Genomic DNA, 25,489 nt, shown 5'->3' with positions numbered 1-25,489 from the left:
AATCAAGGAAGATCTGTAGTGGGATACTCTCTCCAAATCTGGCTTCCCCTTTCTTTTCTTCATTGTGTATTTCAAAAAGCAAAAGCTTTAAATTTTGATAAAGCTAATTTATCAATGTTTTTCATTTATTGTGTATGCATTTTATGTTCTCTGAGAGCATGGGGGAAATATATATCTATATCTCTATATCTATCTCTATATCTATCTATATCTATATCTATATCTATATCTATATCTATATCTATATCTATATCTATATATATCTGCCCCCAGTTCCTCTCACAGAGCTCCTGAAACACTTGAAATTCCCTAAGTGATAAGAGCACCAGGAGCATCTTTTGTTCTAATATTTGGTCTTTGTTTCCAGTTCTTTATACAGGACTCCCGAAGCCCTTGTAATTTCCTGGGTGATAGGAGTGTCTTTTGTTCTTATGTGGTAGGTAATTCAGAGTGGGCTCCTTGACAGCTCCTGGATGAGGGTTGGTCACCAGAAGACCAAGCCGTGATTAAAAGCTTGGAATTTTCAGGGGCGCCTGGGTGGCTCAGTCGTTAAGCGTCTACCTTCAGCTCAGGTCATGATCCCTGCTCAGCGGGAAGCCTGCTTCTCCCTCTCCCACTCCCCCTGTGTTCCCTCTCTTGCTGCCTCTCTCTCTGTCAAATAAATAAATAAAATAAAATCTTTAAAAAAAAAAAAAAAGCAGCAGCAGCAGCTTGGAATTTTCAGCCCCATCCCTCTTTGTCTTGAGAAGGGAGAAGGGCTGAAATGGAGTTAATGATTGATCCTACCTAGTGATGAAGCCTTCACAAAATCACAAATGTATGGAGTTTGGAGAGCTTCTGGGTACCCATGGGAGATGCTGGAGAGGGGTGTAGCTGGAGTGAGAATCTAGGTGACCCTTCCCACAACCCTTGCCCTACGCATCTCTTCTGAATGTTCACCTGTATCCTTTATATCCTTTTATAATAAACCAGTACACGTCAATAAACTGTTTTCCTGAGTTCTGTGTGCTGCTGTAGCAAATTAATTGAACCCAGGAGAGGGTTGTTGGAACGTCTGGCTTCTTCTAGCCAGTCAGAAACACAGGTGACAATCCCGACTTGTGACTTGCATCTGATGGGGGTGAGGGTGGTCTTGTGGGACTGAGCCCTTAACCTGTGGGATCTGACTTTATCTCTAAGAAGATGGTGTCAGAAGTAAGTTGTAGGACACGCAGCTGCATGTCCTACATGTGGAATTGCTTGGTGTGGAATAAATTCACATCCATTTGATGACCAGAAGTGTCAGAAGTGAAGTATTATGTGTAAAAGGAGAGACACACAGGAGGAAGGAACTGAGGTTTTGAGAAAAACCTCATGAGAACATGAGAAAAACTGGATGGTGTTTCTAATACATGTCCTAAGAAATTGTTTCTACCCCAAGGCTACAACTATTAAGCCTCATTTTCTTATTAAAGTTTTATAGTTTTAGCTTTGTATTTAGTTCTATGATCCACTTAAATTTAATTTTTATGTTTGGTGTGAGTTACGGTCAAAATTCACTTTCTTTTTTCCATATGGATAGTCAATACTTAAAGCAACACTTATTTTAAAAATAGACTTTCTTCATTGAATAACTTGGTCAACTTTGTTAAAAAAAATCAATCAACTACATATGTATGAGCCTATTTTTGGACTCTAAATTCTGTTTCAGTGATCGGGATATTTTTCCTTTTTTTTTAAACATAATTTGTCTTGACAGTGAACATGTTAAAATGACCCTCCTTTATTTGTATGCTGCTCAATTCTACAAATATTTAAGAACCAACTTATGTTCAAGACATTATAGCAGACACTGTGAAGTATGTAAAATTGATTAAGAGGAGATCACAGTTCTCAAGAATGCTATACTTTTACAACAGGGTCCAGAATCCATGTATTGAGATGATTATATCTGTGTGGGGTTGGGGAGGGGTTGTTGGGTGATGGGTTTATGATGCACCGAAATTTTATTCAAAATCTGGTATATGTGTGCCTTTGTACCTTTTGTTAGATTCTCAAAGGAGTAGGAGAAACTGTACCCCAAAGAACAACCTATCTTGCAGATATATCTACTGCAAAGGATAAAAAAAAATGTTGCTGTCACCTCTCTCAAGATGCATAATGGCAGAATTAGGAATAGCAGAATTAGGAATGGCAGAAAGCCAGTTAATTGATGTGATTTTTTTCTTAAAAAAATCAGTGCACTGAATAAAATTTTTTTTGCTCTCTTATGGACTTTAAACAAAATGGTTTGCATCTATAGACAGCTAATATGATTTCATTTCTTTTAGATAATTCTTTAGCTAAGACATTTCTAGTCAATGTACACACTTACCAGTCTTCTCTGGCTTATGACAGGTATTTTCTCTGAGCTAATCTTCCTTTGACATATTTCTGAAACATAAAAGGAAACCAACCTAAACTCTCATGTCAAAAACAAATCCACAATATGGATACTTAATTGATGTCGAGAGAAAATTAGCAGTAACAAGTTCAATGTTATTTACTTAAGAAATGAAGTTGAGATACTCAGTGACAACAGCAATTAGCAAAAAGCAGAGAAGCTACAGTGCAAAACAGCAATGTCTCTTCCATCTCATTGAAGTGCAGTTCAAAGCACGGCATTGTTGTGGACTAAATGTGCCACAAGACACACATGAGTATAACGAATACCTATGTCCTCCTGGAAATAGCTACATAAAAATACTAGTATGGGAGAGAATAGAAAGTTTATTCTATTAGAGAAAAATAATGCTGACTTACATAGCTATTCTGACCTCTGTGCCTATATGGTGTTAAATATCCTCTGGTTAAAATCCCCCTTTCCATGTTCTTCTGACAAGACATTATCTCAGGTCTCAGAAAATTATATTAAGCAGTATCATAAATCTCGAGTTTTTGTACCTATTAAACTAGGCTCCATCCCTGTTCTACTGCCTCAAAATGATCTTCATCTTTCCACAAGTTAATGTATAAAATCTATGTAATTTTGGAATGTATCTGTCATGAGGAAGGTCCCAAACCATACCTTTGTATCTGAGATGTCCTTCCTTGTCTATGGAGGAATTCTCAGAGATTATAAAGAAAATAAAATGTGTCTTCTAAGAATAAATATTACATAATTTCTGGGGGTGTTTTCTACTGGGGGTGTTCACTACTCTTCTTTCTCCTAATAACATTCCTTTTTCTGCCTCTGCACCTTCTGAGTGTGATGAGATGTATACATGTTTTGAAGTGACAAGATGGGGATTTAGAAACAGATGATCAAAATTTGGGCCAATTTAGTAAGTGGGTCCTGATGTACCAATTAAGTTTTTTTCAGTGTTAATGAAGACTTTTGACATGGGCATGAGCTGTCACACTGTGAACCTCCCTACATGAGGGTAATAAGGACAACACCCCAAAATAACAACCATTGATTGGCTTGTGGTGTCTTTAAGTAGTACCATGTTCCAGGGGCCATTACAACCATAAATCCTTGTGTCACTAAGTGAAATTAATCAAAATAGTCACCCAAGAGTTATTTCTGAATGTAGTCCAACATTTTATTTCTGCCTACATATCTGAATAAGATTTTTTTGAGAGGAAAAAAATAACCCACTGCATATGACCCAAACATATTCTATATATAGAAAAAAACTTCACTGATTGGAACCACTGGGAAGACAGTCATTAGTATACCAGAGCAGTTATGTAATATTTTCAAAAAGTGCAGGTTAATGACTTTTAAGTAAATATAGTAACTTGAAGAAGGTTAACAAATCGTTGTCAAGCAGAATTCTTTGATGATCAGCCTAATGAATGGATAATAAGTAGACTGCTTTCAAAGGAACACAGCAATTATTTGTATGTTAATGGTACTTCTAAAGTGCTTTAAATCAGGCAGTCCTACAAAATAGGCTAAACATTTGCCCTACAATCTTAATTGTACGATTAATTTGCTTAGATATCATTTGATTTTAAATTTTAAATGCATAGCATAAAAGTGAATTTTATGTAATGTAAATAAATTCTTCATACCAATACCCAATAGTTCCAGATTTCATAACAGGCAGTCAAAATTAAATAGGTTCATGATGATTCTGACTGTCCTTGATGTTTCCACAAAAGTTACATGAAGACAGTTTCTATAGGTAGTTGTCTATCAGGAAAAAACTACTTAAAGTTTCATGCTTTGGGAATCGCCATTTCTCTGGAATACACATTTTTACATATTGTCAAATGACAAATTAAATTGAGAGATCGGAATGGTAGAGTAGAATTCAGGCTTGAAAACAGGCAGACACAGTGCAATACCAGCTCCGATGTCAGGAAACTGTGATCTTAAGCCAGGTATTTAACTTCCATAAGCCTTAATTTCCTCATTTACAAAATGGGAATCACCATGCAGAAATGTTTATAAGGATGAAAAGCGTTGATTATAAAGCTCCTACCATGATGAGTGGCAGACATTAGATAGTCAGCAAACGGTAGCTAATGCTCTTCTCAAATTGTTGGTTTTGTGGTTATTTTATAGAATACGAAGAATGAGAAGAAAATGAAAATGAACAAACAAAATAACTCTGATGCCCCTTCCCAGACATGCAGAGGCACTGAACATTTCTAATGTGCAATTTTAACATTTGCTCTAAACTAGGAGAGAAATTATGTAGAATGTACAAATGTGTCAAGCCATGCACATGAATAAAAATGAAAATTTTATGCTTTCAAGTTATTAGAAAAACAATACATGAACGGCTGAGAAAGTGCAGAGTGACCAGACCTGAACAAACTCTCCAACATGGCAGTCAGTCAGATTTCAGAGGTAGTAACAGGCACTATCTTGTTGTCTTTATCTGCTGAGCTGATTTACGCAAATAAAATTCACTTCATTTGGCTACATGAATGTCTGAAATGAATAAAATTTATTAGCACCAGGGAGAAATGCCATCTTTTTGTATATAAAATATAATATCCTCTCTTGACCAATAAAACACCAACCCATGATAAATTTATTAGAAAACCACCATTTTAAATTCAGGCTAAAGCTTTAGCACGTGCTATTTATCATGAGTTAGTTTATTCTCCCATCATATCTCTCTGTGTTTAAATGTGATCTAATAGAAAATGCTTTTATTAATCCCCTCTGACATACTCCAGTAAAATTTCCAAGGTCTCTGAAACACAGAAAGGGAAGTGGTAGTTCAGAACAGCATTCTCAGGTCTATCCTCGGTCATTGTTTCGAGATAATGGCAGGGAAAGAGAACATTCATGCAGGATAATGGTCACCTGCTGTTAGAGTACTGCTGAAATAAAGAATTTTTTCAAATCAAAAAAGGCAAAGCAGGGACATTTATTTTCAAAGTGGAGATCTTGTTTCTCTAAGAATGTTCTCTTTACCACTCACACATCATTTCTTTTTCATAAATTCCAACAAAAAAGTTTTCTCTTTCAACCCTGTCTCTTGGAATCGCCATGTGTTTGATTCATGAAGGAGTAAATCAAATTTGGTACAGCCCTGAGGAACATAATTATACCTGAGACTTACCTTATGCTTGGTCCACTGTTTAGACACCTGTGATGGTCTTTTTTGACGTGTCATCCTGGCTAGCCTACACTTCCCAGTCATTTAGCCAAGCACGAATCCAGGTGTTGCTGTGAAGGTATTCTGTAGACATGATTACACTCTGTTAGCAGTTGACCTTAAGTTAAGGGTGAGCCTGATTCAATCAACTGAAAAGTCTTAAAAGTAGAACTGAGGCCTCTCTGAAAAGGAAGAAATTGGGCCTGTGGACAGTACCTTCAGCCTGTGCCTGAGAATTCCAGGCTATTGTTCTTGATGGCCTGACCTACCAATTTCCAACTTACCCAGCCAGCCCCATAATCAATTCCTTGCAATAAATCTCTTAATATGCATTTCCTACTGATGCGGTTTCTTTGACTGAACCCTGACTGACCCCATATCCTTTTTGAAAATGCCGATTTAAAAATCCAACTTGAGGTTGGTCCAGTTCATTCCACTAATATGAGGCCTGAAGTTTATAAAACTACTTATTTAGCATATATTGAGAAAAAAGTTAGAAATGATTGATTAGCTGCAGTCTATTGAATATTTAAGTCTATTAAATTCAGTATTTCTGAATCCAGCCTACCATATAGTCTTCTAAATATGGGGAAATATGACCTCATGAAGATTGATGAAACCTTTTTTAACCAAAGTTATGTGTGCTAATGCCACAGGAGGTGTTAACTTGACACATAAACTGTCTAACTATAGGGTTTTATAGCCCTTTGATCTGACCAAACTTTTCAAGTTTAATCTCAGATTCCATCATCTGACGCCCTTTGATAGCATGAATAGATCAGTTAATAAATGTGGGGGTATATTTATAATTATAAACTAAGAAAGGAAATTCAGCAAACTCATGACCACTGACATACTAGTCTTACTTTAGGCAGGATCAGTTCTAATATTTACAAATCATTCTAATTTCTTTAATTATTAGCTTGAGGCCAGAAGGCAATAGTAATCATTTAACAGTAAAACAGTTTATAATTTTTTTAAAAAGTCAACACTAACCTGGCATGGCCAATTTTCCTTCTGTTTTCTTTCTGATGACAGCAAGACATTTCCCTAAGAATGAAAGTGGGTTGCACTGCTCCTATCTGACAAAACTTATCCAGCCCCTGTCACTCCACGAGGTAAGCAGCTCTTTGGATCCAAACACTCCCATTAATACTGATGGTCGGTGTCTCTGTAAACAAGTGTATTTTCCTTCATGCGTACAGTTTTCACCCCTCCTCTGGAATTTGGCAAGTGGGCTTTTTTACTCTCTTTCATTTTGTTACTTAGATCTTGAGAACTTGGCCTGTTCAAATGTTGCACCTGCAGCTCCTTGAAAGCAAATGTTTCACATGTTAAAGGCGATTGATGAAACTGGAAGAGGCAATTCAGGCCTAAAAACACAAAAAGAGGCCAAAGAAGTGGAGAGAATATGCCAACTGCCTTCCTACCTCATTAGTTTTTCTTGTCTGTTGAAGGCAAATACCAGCTAAACTCTGAAGAAAGGTAGAACAAGCAGACAATTCGATTTCTGCTACTGTTTCTTCCATCAACGCTAATTATATGTCAATTCAAAACTAAGACATATTTTAATTGGTCTTCAGAGACTATAAGGAAACTAAAGCATATTTACTTTTAATAAGAAATTTTAATTTCCTTACATTGCAATTCATGGCAGAGAACAAGTCTTAGCTAACTCTGTTGGAATTTGTCGATTTATAGAAAGAGAGCTTCTTAAGCAAATATATGCCTATGTCAGGGAATATTGGGTTATAAGCAAAAGAAACACACTTGAACCATCATAAGCAAAAAGGAGTCTTCATTATAAGTTTTATCAAATACATCGCGGATCCCAGGTACATCATAAAACTCAGAATCAGAAAAAGTCAGAAGGCTAGCCAACCTCTGCCTCCACTTTCTCTGGAGCAGATGGAATTACTATTCTGCCTGGCTCTACATGTCTTCTTCGTTCTTTCTTCCTACAGCAGAGCAACATTCCTTGTGTTGACATCGACACAATCATCTTTGTCTTGCTTTACATGATCTTTCAGCTTAAAATGCTAACAGACTTTAGCCAGGATCTCTGAATCCCAATTTTAAATTGTTTTAAATAAATAAATAAATAAATAAATAAATAAATAAATAAATAAATAAATAACTTTGTAAATAAATCATCTGGCCCACCTTGGGCCCAAATCCATCTCTAGTTCAGTTCAGTGCACCTCAATTTGTAGTCTTGGCTAGAAAGGGCAGGGGTCATGACTCAGAATTTTCCAAGAATAAACCACAGAAAAGAATGTGGAAAGAGTAGTTTTCAGAGAAAAAAAATGGGAGCTGGGTGGCTAATCCCAAAAGATGTCTATCCAACGAAGTATGAATAGAATCATAATCACTGAATTTGGGAAACCGTATGTCCTGATTTCCTGAGAAATTTCCACTTTATACCTGTTGCTCCAGTATAATGATAAATAGTATTCTCTTTCACTCAAAACTATCTCAATTTGGGTGACAAACATAGGTTTGATTCAGATATTTACTGAATCAAACAAATTTCTCTTTATTACAAGGTGATGTTGATAAACTATTGATGTTAGTTAAGTAGGTTGATATGTGACATGACTCCTTCCCACTGTAAATATATTTAAAGAAATCATTAAATACATAAAGTGATCTGAGTGACTTGAAAGTCAGTAGACCTGCCATACCTGACACTGAGACATATGTGATAGCTACAGAAATACGGGTTTCAGAGAGCAAATGGACTCCAACTATCAGAATAGTTGGGAAAGAAATCTCACTGGGAGGAATCTTCTGACATCACTGTCTGCTGTCCTTTCTGAGCCTGGGCTCTCTGCAGAGACTCTTGGGAGAAGTGGTCAAGCAGCTGGTGAGAAACATGAGCATGGGGCAACCTTCACCGAGTGGAGAAAAATGTTTCAAATGCACTTATTTCACCTGATCCATTTGTTTCTACAATGGCTTTTATAATGAGACTTTCTTATAAATTCAGAGATGGTCAGTTTCCCCAAAGTATAGTATATAGGACTCTCAGGAGTTCTTTCTTGCATTTTTCCTAATTATAGAATTGCTCACACTGGGAAGGTCAACTACCCTTCTTATTGAATGCAATCTTCCCTTGGGAAGGTATTGAGTCATCACCTGTAACAATGAAATCACAGTATTTAGTAGTAAATGTCAAAGTGAATAATTTGGGCTCAATTTGCTTTTAATGCAAACAAATAAAAACATGTGTACAGGCTCACTACAAATGCACATTTTGATTCCAGCATAGATGTCAAATAAGAAGAATTATTCTGGATCCCCTGAGCTGGGTGGCATTTCTGTCAGATGAGAAGCCAAATCCTAGTAAGGCTTATGCTTAAGCCTCCTTAGCAAACAGAAATAAACTTTCAATAATTAAAGGTGATGAATACACACAATCACTCTGAGACACACACTGCATCCTTAAGTCAGTTTAGACAAGAGACCCTGGGGGGACCTTAGCACTGATTATCATGCATAATTAGTCTTTGGCAAGTCAAAGGGAACTAGTTCTGACCATTGTCCTCAAACCTGATTTATGTTGCTCTGTTCTTTCTCCTTTCCCTCTACTCTTTCTCCAACTATCTTCTGTCTCATTTGGCCTCCTTGAGAGAAAACAAGGGAGCTACACGTTCATAGTCAGGAGCAATAGACTTGAGAAGACTTTTCTACAATGTATATGGATGAGAAAACTGCTAGAGTAGAAACATACCACACTTGGAAAGCCCTATGTGTCAGTCGGAACTCTTGGCTCCAAGTAACATCAACTCAAGTTGTTCCACAGAAGAAAAAATATGCTTGAAGGGTATATATAAAATATACTGGAGGTATTTTTTGTAACAGCAGGAAGGTTAGTTACCTCAACACCTACTGAAATCCAGGACTTAAATGCTGAATGATTCTCATCTCTCTTATCTCCACAGATCAGCCTCATATTCTCCTGTTGCAAACTGGTTGTCTTCATGTGCTAGAGAACATGGTGGCTGGCAGTTCCTAAACACGACTTCCCACAGTGCTCCCCACCAGAGAGGAGCTGATTTATATTCCCTCCATCTTCCCAAGCTCAAAAACTCCAAGAGGCAGCTGTGATTTGTCCTATTGTGTCAGATGCTTACCTTTGTACCATCAACTACAGTCTAATATGAAGGCTGCAAGAACACAGCAGCCACCATTTTGTCCACCATGATTGGACTAGAGATAGAAGATAAGACACTGGGAGTATTTTCTCAAAAAAATACCCTGCTGGTCTCAGAAGGTGGCAGGGGCACTGAGCAAATAAAATTATGCAAGACCCTATAGCACAGAAAAATTTAAAATAATCTTGAAATACAAGTCAAAGTTGGAAAATAAAGGAGAGAATACCATTGATTCCCTAGTGAAAGGTGTGATAGAGCCTGATGTGTTCAATCACTAGGGCATTCATCCCTCTGGGCCACAAACACTAGCCTGGAACACTGGAGAAAGGCATCTCTGGAGTCAATAAGATGGAATAACACATTAGCTCAGAGGTTTTCAAGATTCTCCAGGCAACAGACAATGTCAAAGACAGATACTTTGGACACCACCCAGCACATACATTCCTTGATTGTTCCTATTAAAATCATTCTTGTGACCAAATGAAAATAGATGTTTCTTTGAACAAAATATCAACACAAGGAAAAATATATTTTAGGCATAAAGTATTTTTCAGACATAAAAATTTATTCTAGTCTATGGAGGTACCAACACTTGGACATATAAATGGGAGGTACCATCCATGATCTCATGCTCTCCAGAGCAATCTACAGTCATAACCAGTCATTTGCAGGTTCTAGAACAAAGTTTATCTTAATGTGCATCTCTCCCCTTCCTGCCTCCAAAACACACACACTCTCTCTCACCTTACAAACTGAAGACACATGCTCTCTCTCTCTTTTTTTTTTTTTCTCTCTCTCCTTACAGACAAACTGAAGGTTTTGAATTGCAAATGGTGGAATTTTAGGCACGGTAGGTGGTATATTATCAGTCCTTTCAAATATTGAAGGATGGCCCTGTTAATGAGGGATTCTTCACAGGTTAAAAGAAAGAATCATTTTGAAGAAGCCCAGAGGAATTCCAGGTGTCAAAGCTGCATTTTTCACTCTATATAATCATTAGGCCCCATGAACAGGAACTTAAAATTATAAGACAACAGGAGATAATGGGGATTTCTAATTTACTGAATTCAAATGGCCTAGGCTATTTCTATGATATTATACTGCAGTTAATAAGGTGAAACAAAAGATCACTTAATCCATGAATTTCAAAGACATGGTCTCAGGTTCCCTAAGCCTCCTTTTTACCCATAACGTAGATGTTTCAGGAGCCCCTGCTGAGAAATAGATAATGTCTTTGTCTTACTAAGTATCTTAGAATCATAGCTCAGATAGTAGGCATTTTAATATAAATATTCATTTTTTGATCCATAAAGAGATACTCCTGATTATGCTCATTATTTACTTTGCTCCTAGAGTAGGTGAGAATACCTTCACAGGTTATGTTTTCTTGATGCAAAAATATCCATTGCATACACACACACACACACACACACACACACACACACACACACATCAGACAGCAATGTCTTCATGACATCTGGTGATATAGTAACCTCTGTCAGCTTCAGTTTTGTTTTTCTTTTTTTTAGATCTCCTGTAGGACCCTTGGGATCATAAATATATGCTGTCAATATTAGGACTCTCCTTAGGTATTCTTAAGTCTCTCACACAGAAAAGGTATATACAGGAGAGAGACATCTATGTAGGTCTGCCTCCTTTTCATCAAAATCACAAGAGTTCTTTGAAAGTCTAAGGTGAAATTGCATTTTTGTGCAGTAATGTATTTGTCTAATGGTTGCAATTACGGTGGAAATCCACCAGATGGCAAAATGGCAAAATTATGTGACTGTAGACAGCAAATGGCTCTTCCTTTGAGAGCTTCCTTTTTTTTCATTACAAAAATAAACAACAACAAAAGCAACTTGGCCTAGGACTGCCTGGGTGGGTGGGACCCTAAGACATTGGCTGGTCCTTGTAATGGTCAGACTTTGGCCTTGAGCCATTCCAGGAATGTGTTCTAAAGGTTCTCAGGTGAGGTCATCTCAAGATCATAAACCAGAGTTTTGAACCATTCCTTCATGCAAAATGATGGCATCTAGAATATTAGAAAATGACTTGGGTTAGTACTTGGAGGGCTCAAAACAGTGGGTTAGAGAGTGAGAAAGAGGATATAGAAATCTCTAGCCTCTGGGAAAGCATTATTTAAAATCTCTAGAAAAGATGGCTCCTCAAAAATCCCATTTCTGTGTTAAATCATTCTCTCATTTGAGCATTTGTCTTCATAACTAATTCAAATCTCTCTAATTTCAGTTTAAGCCTTTATCTTTCCTCCATTCCCCCATTTCCTTAGGGACTTTGACACAGATTCTCTTTAAAAATTATTCACGAGGCTCCTGGTAGAATCCCTAGCATACCACTTCACATATCAGATGCATTAACTTACTCATATTTTATGTATATAATTTTATATATCTGTTAGGGTCCAGAAAGATCATTCTAGAGATCTATGTGAATCACTTATAATTTAAATCATAATCTAAATAATTTTGCTGTTATTCAAGATTCATTTTGAATATGTTTAATTTTAGCTTTAAAAGTACATTGTATTTGGTTTAAATGTAGTAACAAAAGCAGAGGAACTATCCTAACTCTATTAATCATAAATGTAAAAGTAGGTTTAAGATTTTCTTAATTCAGCAAATAAATAATTTCCAAACCGGATTATTCAGACTAATAGTGATTTATAAAATAACATGAGTTAGCGAATCTATTTTCATTATTTGAGGAAGTAGAACAGAAATTGAGCAGTTAACCAGAATAAGTCTCTGTCAGATAAACTTAAATTTTTCTGTTTTGGCATAGAATTATATCAGCTCAATTCAGTGTGAACTATTTGCAGTGATGCTATGAGGCAGGACATTCCCATTTTATAAATGTAATAAATGAAGTTTGGGTGCCCTTTATTATTTGCATATGATTTTAATACTCTTGCTCCTAATATTTAAGCCTTAGTACTGTAAGTATTTTTGGAATAATGACTCATTGGAAGCTCTCTGACAATTTTATATAAATTTAGATAGATTTTTCATTTTTTCATTGAGTAAATACAGAGTAGTCACAAATTTCATTACATAAAATACATAAGAGTAGCATTTTTAAATCAATACTTAATTTGATAAAGTTTAGAAAACTGCCATAGACAGTGAAGACATAGGGCTCAGTGAAGAGATGTTGATTGGCAAGAACTTTCCCCAATCCCAAAGTTTAGTGGGCTGGGTAAAACTAATCTGGCTCTCCATTTTATAGGAATGAAAAAACTATTGACCCTCAAAATAAGAGACCCAAAACAGTAAGAGTCTAACTTGTATGTTGGATATCGTAAGGGGGGAAATGGCTTATTTTTTTCTCATTCTCTTCAGCTTTTTCTTTTTTTCTTCTCATTTTGAAGATATTTTCTCAAACTCATCTTCCACATTTTCTTTTTTTTTAATTTTCTGTTACAACTTTTTGAGTTGCAAAATATCTTCTTGATTTCTTTAAGCTCACTTTTTATAGTCTTTTGATTTTGTGAGTACAATAAACTATTTTCTCTCCTAAGATATAAATGAATTTTGTTGAAATTTTCTTCTGTTCACCACATCATCTACTTGCTCCAACTTTTTTTTCTCCTATCAATTTGTTTTGGTTTAAGTCTTCTATATTAGAAGTTTTGCTCTAATGTCTGATAATCATTGCTCTCTGTTCCTATTTTTAGCATTTTTAACTTTTAAATAGTTTATTGAAGCATATCACCAGAAAGTAAGTACATAAACATGTAATAATAAATTATTACAATAGAATACCAATGTATAACCATTATGAATGTCAACAAAGAGATCATTATCAGCACTTCGGAAGCCCTACTTTGCCTGTTGCCAATCACTATACTCTTCCTCTTTATTCAGAGGTGATCACTAGTTAGCTTTTAACATTGTTGATTACTTTTGCTTTAAAAAAATGTGTATAGGGGCGCCTGGGTGGCACAGCGGTTAAGCGTCTGCCTTTGGCTCAGGGCGTGATCCCGGCGTTATGGGATCGAGCCCCACATCAGGCTCCTCTGCTATGAGCCTGCTTCTTCCTCTCCCACTCCCCCTGCTTGTGTTCCCTCTCTCGCTGGCTGTCTCTGTCTCTGTCGAATAAATAAATAAAATCTTTAAAATAAATAAATTAATTAATTAAAAAAATGTGTATAATGGAATCATGCAGTAGGTATTATTTTATGTCAAGCTTTTCTCACTCCATTTGTGGTATTTATCCACACTGTGTCATATGACTATAGTTCTTCATTTAATTGCTCACTAGTGTATCATTCTACTACTGCTATGTATTTGGCTTCTAGTGTGGAGGTTTTATGAAAGGTGCAAATGTGAACATTTTTATACTCAGTGTTGGTGTGTATGTGCACACATTTCTGTGGCTATATATCCAGAGTAAAAATAATTGATCACTGGATATGCAAATGTTCAACTTCAGTAAAGAGTGCCTAAGAGTTTTTCGAAGTTGTGCTTTTACAAGCTGTTTGTAAGCGTTCTAAATTTTCTACACTGTCCACAAATTTGGCAAAACAGTCTTTGTATCATGTAACTTTGATTTATATTTTCTTCATTATTAATGATTTGTGAACTTTTTAATATATTTATTGGCCATTTTGATATCTTCTTTTGTGAAATACTTTCCAAGTCCATTGTCCCTATTTCTACTAGGTTAAAAAGAGTTAGGAGTTATGCCTCCTTTTGTCTATTCCCTGGAAGAGCTTGTATTAATTTAATACTAATGATGAAGCCATTTTAAGCTGCAGATATAATTTCTTGAATAACTACAAGATTACATAAATTTTGATTTCTGCTAGTTTCAGTTTTTGTACGTTGTGTGTGTGTGTGTTTAATTTGTCCACTTCTAAATTTTCAAATTTATTTATAATATTTCATTTTTTCAATATCTGTAGAATTGGTATTATATCACTGTTTTATTAGTGTTATTGATTTTTTTGTGTATTTCTCTTTTTCTCCTAAGTTTTCATGGATGTTATTAGTTTGGTTTTTGTTCCTAAGAAATCATTTCAGTTTTGTTTACCCTATTGTAGGTTTGTGTTCTACATCACTAACATCTACTCTATATAATTTTGTCCTTTCTTTTCTATTGCTTTTGTTGTTATTTTTCTAACTTATTGAGATAAAAAATTAGATCATTGCTCTCCAGCTTTTTTCTTTTTCAATATCTGCATTTATGTTATAAATTCCCTCTATGCTTGCCTTTTGTTAAATCCCCCAAGTTTTAATATATAGTATTTTTCTTATACCAAGTGCCAAATATTTTCTATTTCCATTTTTATTTTCTTATTCACCCATGTATTATTTGGAAGTAAACTTCTTAAATTTCAAACTTGTCAAGATTTTACAGTTATCTTTTTGTTATTAATTTCCATTTTAATTCTACTATATTCAAAGCATATACTACTCTGAATTGTTTTAACCCTTTGAAACTTGCAGACAGAACCCAGCATATGGTTAATTTTGGTAAATGCTCCTTGTGTACTTAGGGCAAATATGTATTCTGCTTTTACTGTGTGTAGTGTTCTTTTTGTGTCAGTTGGGCCAAGTTTGTTAATGACATCATTCAAATCTTTATCCTTAAGAATTATTTTGTCCATTTGTTCTTTCATGTGCTGAGTAACATGGGCTAAAATTTCCCACTATTTCTCCTCTTAGTTCTTTGTTTGGTAATGCTGTGTTATACTTTTCTCATGGACTAAACCTTTTATCATTATGAAATCTCTCTCTAAACTTGAAGAGTTTTCTCCTTCAAATCCTCTTTGTCTGATATTAATATAGTTGCAGCTTTATTTTGGATAATGTTTGTATGGTACAATTTTTTTCATGTACTTAATTTCAATTTTTCTGGATGCTTATATTTAAAGTGTGGCTCTTAGAGTCAGAATAAAATTGGGTCTTTTTATTTTGTTATCTTGTCTAACACTCTAACTTCTAATCGGTATTTATTCTATTCACATGTAATGTAATGTCATTAAAGGTATGTTTGTGATTAAGACTTCCATCTTACTATTTGCTTCTCATTTTCTCGATAACACTCTGGTCCTTTTTTTGCTCCCTTTCTGTTTGGTTTCCTTTTTTTCCCCATTTTTTCCCACTTGCCTGCTTTGGTAGTATTTTTTTAAAATCTGTTCTTTTAGTGTTTACTCTAGATTTTTCTAAATGCAATTTCAATGTATCAAGTGTGCTATACATTAGTATTTTTGCCACTTCCCAAACAATGCAGAGACATTAGAACATTTAATTCTAAGTAATACTATCCTGAATCACATGTTTTTACTGTAGTATATTTTTATTCTAAACATATTTTAAACCCATAAAATATGATGATGATTTTATAGCATCAATATTCATTTATGTAACTAACTTATTAGCTTCTTCTACTGCTCATTTTTCTTTTATTTTTAAGCTTCAAACTTCTTTTTTAACTAGTTTATTGGTGAAAAATCTCTTATTTTCTGTTTTAACAAATAATGCCTCATTTCATCTTTATTCTAGAAGAAAGAGCAGCATTTTTCAGTGAAGAGGCAAATAGTATTTTTTTTTTTGGCTTTGAGTCATAATATCCCATATATTCAACTCTCTTTCTATAGTGTGAAAACATTCATAGATAATAGATTAATGAAGGAGCATAGCTGTTTCTTAAAAAAAAAAAAAAACTAAACTTTGTTTACAAAAATGAACAAAAAGCTGGATTTTCCCTGTAAGTCATAGTTTGCTCACCACCTTATTAGAATAATAAATTTACTCAATATGACATTTTAGGTAAGGGGGGTTGAGGTGATTTTTTTTCAGAGTACTCTGAAAGTATTATTCTATTTTCTTCAAGCTTACACCATTTCTTTTGAGAAATAACTCTTAGTCTCACTGCTATTTCCTTTAAGGTAAACTTTTTTCCCCTTCTTTCTAGCTGCTGTTAGACCTCCACCACATTAATTTCTGCAATTTTACTAACATTTTCCTACTTTTTCGTCTTGTTTTGTTTTCTTTTTCCTTTTAAACTATTTGGAATATGTAGCTATTCTGAAATTTGTGGATTGATGTTATTTTGTCACTTTGGAACATTTTTAGCCATTAGCTCTTCAAATAACAATTTTGCTCTTTATTTTTCTCTTCTTTTCTTCTGGGACTCCTCTTATCCATACATTAGACCTTTCTAATAGGTCATGTATCTTATATGCACAGTATCCCCACTCCATCAATTTTCTGAGTTTCATTCTTCAGCTCTGTATATTCTATTGTTGAACCCATTCTATGAGTTCTTAATTTCAATTATTTCATTTTTCAGTTCTAGAATTTTTTTATATAACTTCCATTCTCAGCCTAAAATTCTCAATCTGTATCCTATTTTCTGCAACATATTTATTTCCTTGGACATATTTTCAAATTGGTTTCTTATTATTCCATTATCATATTCCCTGCAGGTCCATTTATATTGTCACTAGTTTCTCTTGTTTTTGCACCATTTAACCTTGTCTCTTTCTCTTTTTTTTAATTTTTATGTTTTTTTATTATATTATGTTAGTCACCATACAGTACATCCCTGGTTTCTGATGTAAAGTTCGATGATTCATTAGTTGCGTGTAACACCCAGTGCACCATGCAATACGTGCCCTCCTTACTACCCATCACCAGCCTATCCAATTCCCCCCTCCCACCTCACCTCTGAAGCCCTCAGTTTGTTTCTCAGAGTCCGTAGTTTCTCATGCTTCATTCCCCCTTCTGTTTACCCCCCTTTCTTTATCTCTTTCTTCCCCTACCGATCTTCCTAGTTCTTATGTTCCATAGATGAGAGAAATCATATGATAGTTGTCTTTCTCTGCTTGACTTATTTCACTTAGCATTATCTCCTCCAGTGCCGTCCATGTTGCAGCAAATGTTGAGAACTCGTTCTTTCTGATCGCTGAGTAATATTCCATTGTATATATGGACCACAACTTCTTAATCCAGTCATCTGTTGAAGGGCATCTCGGTTCCTTCCACGATTTAGCTATTGTGGACAATGCTGCTATGAACATTGGGGTGCATATGGCCCTTCTCTTCACTACATCTGTATCTTTGGGGTAAATACCCAGTAGTGCAATGGCTGGGTCATAGGGTAGCTCAATTTTTAACTTTTTAAGGGACCTCCACACATTTTCCAGAGTGGCTGTACCAACCTGCATTCCCACCAACAATGAGGAGGAATCCCCTTTCTCCACATCCTCTCCAGCAATTGTTGTTTCTTGCCTTGTCAATTTTTGCCATTCTAACTGGCATAAGGTGCTATTTTAGTGTGGTTTTGATATGAATTTCCCTGATGGCTAATGATTTTGAACATTTTTTCATGTGTCTGTTAGCCATTTGTATGTCATCATTGGAAAAGTGTCTGTTCATATTTTCTGCCCATTTTATGATTTGTTTATTTGTTTCTCGCATATTGAGTTTGAGAAGTTCTTTGTAGATCTTGGATACGAGACTTTTATCTGTAGTATCATTAGCAAATATATTCTCCCATTCTGTGGGCTGCCTCTTAGTTTTTTTGACTGTTTCCTTGGCTGTGCAGAAGCTTTTTATCTTGATGTAGTCCCACAAGTTCATTTTATCTTTTGTTTCTCTTGCCTTTGGAGATGTGTCATGAAAAAGGTTGCTTTGGCCGATGTCGTAGAGGTTGCTGCCTATGTTCTCCTCTAGGATTTTGATGGATTCCTGTCTCACATCGAGGTCTTTCATCCATTTGGAGTTTATCTTTGTGTGTGAGAGAGTGGTCAAGTTTCATTCTTTTGCATGTAGCTGTCCAATTTTCCCAACACCATTTATTGAAGAGACTGTCTTTTTTCCACCGGATGTTTTTTCCTGCTTTATCAAAGATTAGTTGCCCAAAGAGCCGAGGGTCCATTTCTGGGCTCTCTATTCTGTTCCATTGGTCTGTGTGTCTGTTTTTGTGCCAGTACCATGCTGTCTTTGTGATCACAGCTTTGTAGTACAGCTTGAAATCCAGCATTGTGATGCCCCCAGCTTTGTTTTACCTTTTCAACAGTTACTTGGCGATTTGGGGCCTTTTCTGTTTCCATACAAATTTAAGGACTGTTTGTTCCAGTTCTTTGAAAAATGTCATTGGTGTTTTGATGGGGATAGCATTGAAAGTGTAGATTGCTCTGGGTAGCATGGACATTTTAACTGTGTTAATTCTTCTGATCCATGAGCATGGAATATTTTTCCATCTTTTTGTGTCTTCTTCATTGTCTTCCAGGAGTGATTTATAGTTTCTAGAATATAGATCCTGTACGTCTCTGGTTAAGTTAATTCCAAGGTAACGTATGGTTTTTGGTGCTATTGTAAATGGGGTGGATTCCCTAATTTCTCTTTCTTCAGTCTCACTATTCATGTATAGAAATGCAACTGATTTCTGAGAATTGATTTCATATCCCGCCACATTACTGAATTGCTCTATAACTTCTAATAGTTTGGGAGTGGATTCTTTTGGGTTTTCCATATAGAGTATCATGTCATCTGCGAAGAGAGACAGTTTGACTTCTTCTTTGCCAGTTTGGATACCTTTTAACCCTTTTTATGTCTGATTGCTGTTGCAAGGACTTCTAGTACTGTGTTGACTAATAGTGGCGAGGGTGGGCATCCTTGTCGTGTTCCTGATCTTAAGGGAAAGGCTTCCAGCTTTTCCCCATTGAGAATGATATTTCCTGTAGGCTTTTCATAGATGGTTTTTATGAGATTGAGGAATGCACCCTCTATCCCTACACTCTGAAGGGTTTTAATCAGGAAAGGATGCTGTATTTTGTCAAATGCTTTTTCTGCATCTATTGAGAGAATCATATGATTTTTGAATTTTTCCTTCTGGACAAAATCTAAGACACTGATCGATTTGCGAATGTTGAACCACCCTTGCATCCCAGGGATGAATCCCACTTGGTCATGATGGATAATCCTTTTAATGTACTGTTGGATTCTATTAGCCAGGATCTTGTTGAAGATTTGACATCCATATTCATTAGGGAAATTGGTCTGTAATTCTCCTTTTTGATGGGGTCTTTGCCTGGTTTGGGGATCAAGGTAATATTGGCCTCATAGAATGAGTTTGGTAGCTTTCCTTCCGTTTCTATTTTTTGAAATAGCTTTAGGAGAATAGGTATTATTTCTTCTTTGAATGTTTGGTAGAATACCCCAGGAAAACCGTCTGGGCCTGGAGTTTTGATTTTTGGAAGGTTGTTTATCCCTGATTCAATCTCTTCATAATTAATTGGCCTGTTTAAAAAATCAATTTCTTCCTGTTTCAGTCTTGGTAGTTTATAGGTTTCCAGGAAGTCCTCTATCTCTTCCAGATTGCTTAATTTATTGGCATAAAGCTGTTGATAAAAGTTTCTAATAATCCTTCCAATTTCATCAGTGTTGGTTGTGACCTCTCACTTTTCATTCATAATTTTATTAATTTGGGTCCTTTCTCTATTCTTTTGGATAAGTCTTGCCAGTGGTCTGTCAATTTTATTTATTCTTTCAAAGAACCAGCTTCTAGTTCTGTTCATCTGCTCTACTGTACTCCTGGTTTCTAATTCATTGATTTCTGCTCTAATCTTGATCAACTGCTTTCTCGTGTGTGGATTAGGCCTGTCCCTCTGTTGCTGTTCCAGCTTCTTGAGGTGAGAATATAAAAACTGCATTTTAGATTTTTCTATTCTTTTGAGTGAGGCTTGGATGGCTATGTATTTCCCCCTTAGGACTGCCTTTGCAGTTATCCCATAGGTTTTGGACCGTTGTGTTTTCATCTCGTTGGTCTCCATAAATTGTTTAAATTGATTTTTTATTTCCTGGTTTATCGAATCATTCCTGAGCAGGATGGTTCTTAGTCTCCAAGTGTTTGAGTTTCTTCCCAATTTTTCCTATGGTTGAGTTCCAATTTCAAAGTGTTGTGCTCTGGGAATATGCAGGGAATAATTTCAGTCTTTTGGTATCAGTTGAGACCTGTTTTGTGTCCCAGAACATGGTCTATTCTTGAGAATGTTCCATGAGCATTAGAATAGAATGAGTATTCTTTGGTTCTGGGGTGTAGTGTTCTCTATATATCTATGAGGTCCAACTCGTCGAGTATGGCATTCAAAGCTCTTGTTTCTATGTTGGTTTTCTGCTCCGGTGCTCTATCGCTGATAGTGGAGTGTTGAGGTCCCCTACTATTAACGTATTTTTATGTCTCTTTATTCTGGTTAAGAGTTGGCTTTTGTATCTTGCTGCTCCCCTGGTGGGGGCATATATATTTATAATTGTCATATCCACTTGTTGGATACATCCTTTAAGAATAATATAGTGCCCTTCTGTGTCTCTAGGTATAGTCTTTAGTTTAAAATCCAATCTGTCTGATATGAGAATTGCTACCCCAGCTTTCTTTTGAGGTCCATTGGCGTGAAAGATGGTATTCCATCCCTTTACTTTCAGTCTGAATGTATCTTTAGGTTCGAAATGAGTCTCTTGTAGACAGCAAATGGATGGGTCATGTCTTTTTATCCAATCTGCAACCCTGTGGCGTTTTATGGGAGCATTGAGACTGATTATTGAGAGAGATGATTTTAATGATGCCATGTTGCCAATAAAGTCTTTGTGTCTATAGATTGTGACTTTCTGTTCTGTATCACTCTTGGGGCCTTTTTACTTTTATAGAACCCCCCGTAATATCTCCTGTAGGGCTGGTTTCGTGGTTACGAAATTGGTCAATGATTGGAGATTCTGGAAGGTCTTTATTTTCCATCAATTCTGAATGACAGCCTTGCTGGATAAAGGATCCTTGGCTGCATGTTTTTCTCTGAAAGAACTTTAAAAATGCCCCCCCCCCCCGACCCTTTCTCTCATTCCAGGTCTGTGTAGACAGGTCTGACGTAATTCTAATACCTTTGCCTTGGTACGTGAGAAATTTCTTTGCCATGGCCGCTTTCAGTACTGTATCCTTGGATCTAATATTTGCGAATTGCACTATGATGTGATGTGGTGTAGGTTTGTCGCGGTTGAGCTTGGGAGGGGTCCTCTTTGTCTCATGGACACAAATGTTTTTTTCCCTTGCTAGATTAGGGAAGTGTTCAGCTACAATTTGTTCAAATATCTCTTCTAGACCTCTGTTTTTCTCCACCCCCTCGGGGATGCCAATGATTCTGACATTGGAATGTTTCATTGAGTCAGTAATCTCCCGTTACCTACATTCTTGAGCGTGGATTTTTTTGAGTCCAGATTCTATTTTAGCTTTCTCTTCTACTAACCCATCCTCCAATTCGCTGATATGTTCTTCTGCCTCATTCACCCTGGCCGTCAGAGCCTCTAGTTTTGACTGCATTTGGCTCATAGAATTTTTAATTTCTGCCAGATTCACTCTCGTTTCCACCCTTAGAGATTCTATATTCTCATTAACATTTTCATTAATACTTTTTTCAAGTCTACACATCATCTTGACCATTGTTACTCTGAATTCCATTTCTGATAATTTGGTTATATCTATATCCATTAGTTCTGTGGCAGAGGCCACAGAGTCATTGTCTTTTCTTTGCTGTGGGGGATTTCTCCTTCCCGTCATTCTGATGAGGAGAGGTTGCGGGGTTGTCCAGAGCCCAAATTATTGCCCGGGACCCAGGCTGTGCGCCCTTGTTTTATAGGGATCTTAGGGATGTGGGCTTCTTGATTTTTCAGCCTGCCTTCTGGGGGAGGGGCCTGCCATGCCGATACTCAGGCAACCCTGTTTGGGTAGAGTCTCTGTGTCCCCTGCGAGGAGGGATGGGGGATGGGGTGGGCACACTGTGAGTCGGTATTTCCAGGCTTTTGTTCTCTGGCAGGTTTCCCTGGCAGTTTGCTGTGCCTCTTCTGAGAGTCAGAGCAGCAGTGGCCGAATCTCAGCCTCTGTCTCAACAGAGGGATCGCGGCCCCTTCTCCACTGATGTTCTGGCCACTTTAACTCTGTTTCTGTTGGTGCTGCTCAACCCTGCAGCGTCCCAGGATGTGCACCCCACACCCGGCGTCCCAGCCCTCACTTCCAGGGCCGGCTCGTCTCTGTCCTTTGTGTTTCTAACACCGCCAGCTGCCAGCAGCCCCCGCGCACTCCTGGAGCTCCTGGTCTCAGTCTGGTTCCAGTGAGCGCACCGGAGCTCCGTTTCAGTCTGGTGGCGCGGGCGCCCCGGCTCACGGTCTCAGTCCGCTCTCTTGCCGGTGCCGTCCGTGAGTCTGCCCGCTCCCCCGTGCAGGTGGCTACCACTTCCCGGCGCCCGAACGTGGCGGCTCCCTCCCCCTTCCGTTTATCTTCCGATATCTGTGCGCGGTTTCATGGCTCCCCGCTTCGTACCTCAATACTCAGCGCTGGAGATGTTCATTTGTAGAGATCCAGATGTATCTTCCTGCGTCCCAGGCTGATTCCGTGGATGTTCAGGCTGGTCTGGTACCTATCCAGCTCGACTCAGGGGACTGGCTGAAAAAGAGGTCCCCTGCTCTCCCGCCATCTTAACTCCCTATCCCTTGTCTCTTTCTGTAGTTAGAAAACTTTATATAAATATATATATTTAATAATATATATTTATTTATATAAATATAAATATTTGATAAAATATTTATTTATTTATATTTAAAAGTATTAATTCGAGGCTATGAATAATCATATTATCCTCTTGGTAGAATTTATGTTTGCTTTAAGAAGGCTAGGCTAGTGGCAGGAACCATGACAGATCAAGTTAATCCAATCAGGGTAAAGATGGTTTGAAGCTAGGCTTTGTCCATTTGAGAACTAGCCTACTTCTACTTTACCCTTATTTCTAAGATACAGCCCTTTGGGGTGCAAACCCAAGTCTCAAAAATTTACCAATCCTTCTTTGTGCCTTTAACTCTATATTTTGTTCTAGCACTGAGTATTTGGAAGCTCTTGTCAGCCACTTCTTCCATAATTCACAAATACTTTTAGAGCAGGCGTCAGCCAACTATTGCCCAGAAGTCAAATCTTTTGTAAATGAAATTTTACTGAAACATAATCATGCCCATTTGTTTACATATTGTCCATGGCTGTTTTTAGGCTACAAGGGCAGAGTTGATTAGTTGAGGCAATGACCATATAAACCACAAAACCAAAAATATTTACTATATGGCCATTTACAGAAGGTTGCCAACCTCCGTTTTAGAAGAAACAGGCCCCCCAAAATGCTGAAAACTTCCTCAGATTAGGCTTTGGACCCATACTCTGTTATTATCTTAGGGGCCTTTCATGCATTCAAATAGAATTTTGGAAACATTTTGCCTGGCTTTTGCAGTTGTCCTCAGTGAAAGACTTGTTCCAAAATAAGTAGTCCATCATTACTAGAAATAGGAAAACTGTGAATCTGTATTTAAGTTCCATTGCATTAAAAATCAGTGGAGGGGCACCTGGGTGGCTCAGTTGGTTAAGTCCATCTCTTGATTTTGGCTCAGGTCATGATCTCAGGGTCATGAGGTCAAGCCCCAAGTCAGGTTCCACACTCAGGGTGGAGTCTACTTGAGATTCTCTCTCTCCCTCTCCATCTGCCCTTCCCCTTGCTCACATGCTCTCTCTAAATAAATAAATAAATAAACAAATCTTTTAAAAAATCTGAAATAAATAAATAAATCTTTTAAAAAATCTGAGTGGAAACTCTATATATGCAAATGTGGAGAGGTGGCTAGTTCTCAGAAAAAATATCTGAGATAGGCTAGGATATTTTATTATTAAAACTCCAAACTGTCAGTATTCAGAGAGCTTCTCTTTTGGGTTTATTAGTTTTCCCAGACAGTCATAATCTATACTCTCTTCTGGGAGGTGAGTTAAAGGAAGATGGGGGATAGTGAGAAGTTCTAAAATCCCATATATCAATGTCCAGCTGTTGTTCTACTATGCTTCGTGTGTACTCCAAGCCCAGAACACTTAAGGTACACTCTGTGTATAAAGCAAACTTCTATTTCTGTTCACACACAGATGGCTTAGCTGTCTGGGTGAAATGAGTATATCCAAGGACTTAAGGGCTCCTACTGAGACTTAGAACCTAATACTTTTAATCCCATCCTATACTGCCAACTTTATAAATTACTGCTATGTTGAATTCCTAAGCTTTTCTGAGTTTCCATAGGCAGTTGGATGTGAATTTTCTTTATTCTCTCATGTCAGTTACCTTCCTACTTGTCCATTTACATTCCCAATATCACATTTTTTGAAGGGGGAAGGGCAGAGGGAGAGGGAGAGAGAGAATCTCAAGCAGGCTCCATGCCCAGCATGGAGATCAATGAGGGACTCAATCCCACAACACTGAGATCATGACCTGAGCCAAAATCAACAGTTGGACATATAACTGACTGAGGCATCCAGGCACCCCAGCCAATACCAAATTTTTTAGGGGAATATTTGATATAGCACTGTCACTTTTTCCATTCTCCAGCTCCTTTTGAATTTATGCTTATTTTTAAAATTATTATTTTAGTGAGTTTCTCGAATAAGCAAACATAAAAACATATGTTCACTTACATATTTAAATGGAAGTTCTTAAATCTTTACTATGAAAGCTGCATGCCTTGGAATGTATCTTCATAATTTCATTACGCATAAACTGTTAATTGTTTCTGTAATAGAAATAGTAATAAAGCAAACTGTACTACTTCATAGCCATAATAACTGATGCATATAAAAATATGTAAAGACATTTTTACCTAAAATATATTAAGTAAATATATTACCTAAAAATGTATTATGGGAGCTCGTAATAACATG

The 25,489-nt window shown here is 36.8% G+C and overlaps 1 long non-coding RNA gene across 1 annotated transcript in view; it reads right to left on the bottom strand.

The window, feature by feature from the left end:
- Positions 1 to 763: 763 nt before the first annotated feature.
- Positions 764 to 25,489, bottom strand: part of LOC123787404 (uncharacterized) — a 51,941-nt gene continuing 27,215 nt past the window's right edge. Inside the window, exons 5-8 of the long non-coding RNA XR_015727627.1 lie at positions 6,579 to 6,893; positions 5,547 to 5,666; positions 4,781 to 4,906; positions 764 to 2,412 (exon numbers count right to left, since the gene is read on the bottom strand). This is a non-coding gene — a long non-coding RNA (uncharacterized LOC123787404). The remainder of the gene's footprint in view (positions 2,413 to 4,780; positions 4,907 to 5,546; positions 5,667 to 6,578; positions 6,894 to 25,489) is intronic.

This window comes from Ursus americanus, chromosome 19, assembly GCF_024610735.1.
Source record: "Ursus americanus isolate L20-20 chromosome 19, mUrsAme1.1.p, whole genome shotgun sequence".
Taxonomy (NCBI): domain Eukaryota; kingdom Metazoa; phylum Chordata; class Mammalia; order Carnivora; family Ursidae; genus Ursus; species Ursus americanus.
Note: the sequence above shows the minus strand (reverse complement) of the source record. Positions and strands in the feature narration are given on the sequence as shown.